The following is a 6343-nucleotide window of genomic DNA, read 5'->3' as shown; positions in this document are numbered from 1 at the left end:
AGAAAACTGAGTAAAATAGAGGAATGATAAAACTCACCTTAGATTAAAGGCAAGTGAGTATAATTAAGAATAAACGAGTCAACGGATAAGCGAGTCGTCCAATACGTGTCAAACGAGTTTAATTATCAGAACCTGAAACTTTGTAATATGAAACTATAAATAAAAACGAACTTAATGCTGCTGGAAGCAATCCAAACGGGTGAGTAGAACTCTAGTTATGTTGAATTAAACGTTTAAGCGAGCTGGTACTGAGCAGAATCCGAACGGCGAGTCGGAAGTCGGGTTTTGGTCAATAGCCTTAAAATTTTGTTACGAGAATAAAAGTCTTCTGAACCGAACGTTGAATCCGACCAGAAGTGTGAGAAAATGGATAGTCAAACTTGTTAACTGTTTTGTCCTTTATCGGGTTTTAAATGAATTGACCAGTCAACATGTGACATTTGTCAATTTCGGGTTATTTTATACTTGTATTCTTAATGTAAACCCGACCTGTTTTGTATCCCGAACCTTTCGATATTATCAAAATGATGAATTGTATGTTAAATATTTGTTTTATAGTTGTTGGATAAAAAAAACACCCTTTTCGGTTCTTAAAATTCCCCGAAAACGCTCAAAACGAACTCCAGGGACTAAAACTACCAAAATGGAGACTTGAAGGACCCATTTGTAATTTGTGCTTTCTTGGGTCTATAACCAACCCATTTTCATGAAACACCCTTTATGAAAGACCCATTCAACTTACCCTATATATAAACACCCATCTTCTTTATTTGTGCTTGCTCATTTCTTCATTTCTCTCTCAAATTCTTGAATTCTAAGGTTGTTCTTCATAAGCTAATCTTTCATTTTAACTAACTTCTCAATACTTAAAGCTTGATGTTACAACATATATATAATATACACTCCTTGTTTACCTTCGGTCTTTCATTTCTCCGGTCTCGGCCGGTTAAAATGTCGGGCTAGCAAGGCAAGGTTACATGGAGGACTTTGTAGTCCTTGTTTATATATTTAACAAATCTAACCATATAACTTGTTATACTTGCTTAACTTCTACATATTTTAGTTTATTGTTCATATTTGTCAAGTTCCATGGTATTGGGTATGTGGTGACTAGCCTCGGTTTCATCCTGAGTTGAGAACCGAACCAAAAACCAAACTTTTGTTTAAAAACATTATTGTTAACTTTTTGAATGTAAAACTTTAGTATTATTACTTATAAGTTATTTTACAAGTTCCATGGTAATTGGGTATGTGGTAACCATCCTTGGTCTTATTCCGAGTCAAGGACCGAACCAAAAACCAAACTTTTGTTTAAAAGCATTATTGTTAACTTTTTGAATGTAAAAATTGAGTATTATTATTTGTAAGTTATTTTACAAGTTCCATGGTAATTGGGTATATGGTAACCATCCTCGGTCTTATTCCGAGTCAAGGACCGAACCAAAAACCAAACTTTTGATTAAAAGCTTTATTGTTAACTTTTTGAATGTAAAACTTGAGTATTATTATTTATAAGTTATTTTACAAGTTCCATGGTAATTGGGTATGTGGTAACCATCCTCGGTCTTATTCCGAGTCAAGGACCGAACCAAAAACCGAACTAAACCGAGTTCACTCGCTTAAGACACACAAGTGTGTTTTTAGCCACCAAAACTCATATTTTTCTTCAAGATTATATTTTAAATCAATTTTAGTTAATTTCTAAACATACTTGGCATGTCGGTAACCAACTTGATCTTATAACAAGTTCGAACCGATAAGGTTATATACTCGCTTAACGAACGTTAAGGTTCTTCACAATAGAACTACATACTTGGTTAAGTCTATTTTGATTTTATTGAGTTATCTCATAACATTTATTATTTTGGGAAGTTAACTGTGAGCTTGGTCAATTATCAAGTCTCGAACCAACAAACCCGAACACTTGTTTAAACCTCGTTTTGGTATTCTTATAACCAAGGGTTTTGCAATATCGCATTTTAACCCACATTATTACTTAACAGAGATTGAGTAAAAAAAGAAAAAAGCTAATGAATAGAATACCGAGACCCGGTTTCGAGTAAACTTATTTTACAAAACTCGTTTCTTTAATTTCTCAAATATTTACATTTTAAATCCTAAACTTTATTTATTTACTTTATTTGTCATGTATTTTATTTTAAACCCTTCCAAGACTACCTACTAACAAAAGACCCGTTTAATATAGGTCTTGCTCGTTAAACCGATCTCTCCGATTATTCATGACACTATCTTTCAAGTTACTTGTTAAAGTGAGTACTTTTTCATCCCCCGTTTTCCATCTTTCGTTTTGGGGGTGGCATTGCATACTTATTCAAATTCAAATGATTTATACTTGAGTCTTAAACCACAACACGTATTGTATATGTTTACTTAAATAAATGCTCGATTTGGTGTTATATGCTTTACATGATTATGTGCAAATTCTTGAATGCTAAGGCGGGTAGCCTCTTGAATGCTAAGGCGGGTAGCCTCATCAAAGTATGATCATACGTTAATTCCGAGTATATATGGTATCCCCATATAGAAAGGTGTCGTCAATGTATTCTTATTGACGGTTCGTCAATGTATTCTTATTGACGGTTTTATTATCTAAATTGTTGTTATTATTTATTGTTTTCATATACTAGTTGTGGATTTCATACTATATACTTATTGTCCAAAATTATGAAAATTGCTCACCAACCTTCGTGTTGACAAACCCTATTTTATGCAATGTTACAGGTTTGATGTTAGCTTGATTGGATTACTTGAAGAAACTTATCATCTTGGCTTTAGGATTAGAAAATGAAAGAACAAGTTATTTGTCTATCTATCTATTTGGCATTTTGTATGAACAATTGTTGTGTTATTTATGATGATATGGATTTAAATGAGTTGTTTAAATATTGTAACTTTATAGTGTCGTTGTGCAATGAGCAATCATGTCGCGCCTCGACGTTTCCGCCTTCATTGGTCAGGGTGTGACACAACACCATTCAATCACCAAAGTTGATTGAAGTTTATTGACTAGGGAATATGTATGAATGATTTTACAGTTTACAACTTACCCGGAAAGTGAAAGGATTGATGAGAAACGGAAGTCAAATGTCCTAAAGCAAGCAAAGTCAACGATCAAGTCTTGTATCTTTAACGAATATGCAAAAACCGAAGGGTTTGAGGATGACCAGAGGTAGGTGACGGCTGGAAGAGGTGTATTAGGGTTAGATTAAAGTTTACAGTAGGGAATTATGACGTGTTTATATAGGAAAAGCAATAACGAACTAAATATGGGTTTTTTAATCGTTTAGGATACCGAATCGAGTCTTAATGATCAAATCAATAATAAAGTCAGTAGATTTCGTTCTTGTGCAAGGGATTAAGTATATGAACATGTATTTTAGTTATATTAGTTTTCTTGGGGCTTAAAACACTCGATTATGTCCTAAAATAAGCGATTTTATACCTTAAACGAACTAGGAAAGGTAATCAAGTAAACGATCTGACCAGTAAGGCCACGGCGGCGCGCGGCGGTGACTGGGAGGCCCACCACGTGGCGCTCCAGGGATGGGGAGGAGAATTTTCATTTTTTTGTCAACTTTGGTCCTTCTGGTTTGAGAATTGGTCATTTAATGAACTTTTTTCATGAATTGTTTAAGGTTTGAACAATATATAAAGTATGAGGGCTTAAAGTGAGTATAAGGAAAGTTATACTCTTATAATTATTTGATTTTTAATAATAATAAAGATCTAAAATGTTTCGTTCGGGTTAAACGTAAACGAATACGGGTTTGAAAAATCTGAAATGTTACATGTCACACCCCGACCAAATGCGGCGGAACATGCCGAGGTGTAACGATTGTCCATAAGCACATGACACTAATTAAAGTGACAGTATTTAATAAACTCATTTCATTTCACAACATCGAAAATGTCACATAACCATTATCTATAAAATAACCATAAACAAGATATCACAAAATATGGCAAATTGATATTGTTCATTTTTATTAATATCCTAAGGTCTTTGATGTCATTTTCTTCACAATCATAAATCAACCAAGATGCAAACCTGCAACATTTCATAAAATAAAGTTTGTCAACACAAAGGTCGGTGAGCAATTCATAAGTTTAATCATATTAGTATATAATAAAGATAGCCACAAAACTTGCATACGAAACGATAAATAAAAGTGGTAATTTGGATAAATAGATATCGCTAAACACATTAGCGACACCTAGCTATAAGGGGATGCCAAATAGTCTAGGATTTTATAGTTATCGTTAATTGCATTACGTTAACGACACCTTGCTATAAGGGGATGCCAAATAGTCTAGGATTTTATAGTTCCCCCAACCAAAAGTGATAAACACATAGGCATATAAGCATAGAACACCAAATCGAGCAATTATTTAGGTAAAGTATACAACTACGTTTGTGGTTTAAGATTCAAATATAAAGCATTTTGTTGAATAAGTATGAAATGTCACCCCAAAATAAAAGATGGAAATGGGATATGAAGTACTCACCTTCAAATAGTAAACTTGAAAGATGATAATTTGGAGATTTGTCGGAACGACGAGTTTAACGCACAATGCCTAAAAAGAAAAGAAGTCTTGAATTTAGAAAGGTTGTCTTGAAGGTCTTTAAACAAAATAAATGTTGAGAAATGTAAATAATTAAAGTTCAAGGTTTAAAATGTGACTATATAAGAATTTATAATAATAACCCTTTAAAAATGTAAGTTTGCTCGAAACCGGGTTAAAGTATCTAACCTTAATATTTACTCAACTTATGTTAAGTAATAAGGTGGGTAAAATGCAAGAATGCAAATCCCTTTGGAATAAAGATACTAAAACGGGGTTTTTTTTTATCGAGTGTTCGGGTTGTCGGTTCGGGTCTTGATAATTGGTCAAACCCAAAGTCAACTTTCCAAAATATTGAATGTTATGAGATAACTCAATAAAATTTAATAAGACTTAACCAAGTATGTAGTTCCATTGTTTTAGAACTAACAACGCACGTTAAGCGAGTGTTCGGTTTTGTCGGTCCAAACTTTGTTATGAGATCAAGTTGGATCCAACATTTCCAAGTACTTAAGAAAATATTTAAAAATCAATTTGTAACTATTTTTAAAGAAATATACAAGTCTTGATGGCTAAAAAAAACACACTTGTGTGTCTTAAGCGAGCAAGAATCGGTTTGGTTCGGTTTCCATCTTACAACAAGTTCATAGATGGTTTCCACATGTCCAAACACTAAATAACTTGTATAATAATGTACAAATAAAAAAATACCAAAAGTTAACAATAAAGTCTTTAAACAAAAGTTCGGTTTTCGGTTCGGATCGTGTTTCGGGTTAAGACCGAGGTAAGATTCTACAAACCCATAACCATAGAATTTGTAAAAATGATTTTAGAAACTTAGATCTAACACTAAGTATGTTTAAACAAACAAAACTAGTAACAAAGTTCGGTTTACGGTTTAGAGCTATTTACGGTTAAACCGAAGCATAGACTCTTAAAAACCCATAACCATGGAACTTGTAAACATGACCAACAAACTAAAATAAGCAAGATTAATATGTATGAACAAGTTATATAGATGTATATATATCAAGGACACGAAGTCCTCCATGAAGCCTTGCCTTATGGGGTCCGAAACCTCACCGACCGGAATCGGAGAAGTAACTACCAAAGGTAAACAAGGGGTGTATATTATATATATGTTGCACAATCATAAACAAATATTAATAAGGCTACATAAACTAATTAAGATGAAAGACAAAAATCCTTCAAGAACACTAAAGAAGATAACCTTGAATCTTTGATGTTTGAGAGAGTTTTTTTTTTTGGAGTTGTAGCAAGGGAAAATGAAGAGGAAAGGTGGTGTATATATAGGGTAATGTTGGTGGCCAAATATGGGTGTGAGACACAAGAGTTTTCATGCAAAATGGATCAAGACAAAAACACAAAACAAAAAAAATAATAATAATAAAATAAATAAATAAATAAATAAAAATAAAAATAAAGGTAGGATGTTTTCAAGACCCAACAAACAAGTGTGAAACAATATTGTAACATAAATCCATCATTTTGATTATAACATAAGCTTCGGTTTACAAATCGGGTCGGTTTACATAATAAACAAATACAAAAATGAATACAAACAAAACCCGAAATTGACGAATGTCACATTACACCAAGAAACAATATCACACTTCAAAACCTAAAATCCATTTTTTTATGCTACCAATGTGTCACACCCTGACCATGACGGAAACGTCAGGGCGCAACCGATTGTTCATCGCACACGACACTATTAAGTGACAATATTTAATCAACT

The sequence above is a fragment of the Bidens hawaiensis genome, unplaced genomic scaffold (assembly GCF_021521415.1).
Source record: "Bidens hawaiensis isolate Kalapana, Puna unplaced genomic scaffold, B.hawaiensis_p1.1 tig00036348_1, whole genome shotgun sequence".
Lineage (NCBI taxonomy): Eukaryota > Viridiplantae > Streptophyta > Magnoliopsida > Asterales > Asteraceae > Bidens > Bidens hawaiensis.
The sequence above is the reverse complement of the archived record's forward strand: the minus strand, read 5'-3'. Positions refer to the sequence as shown.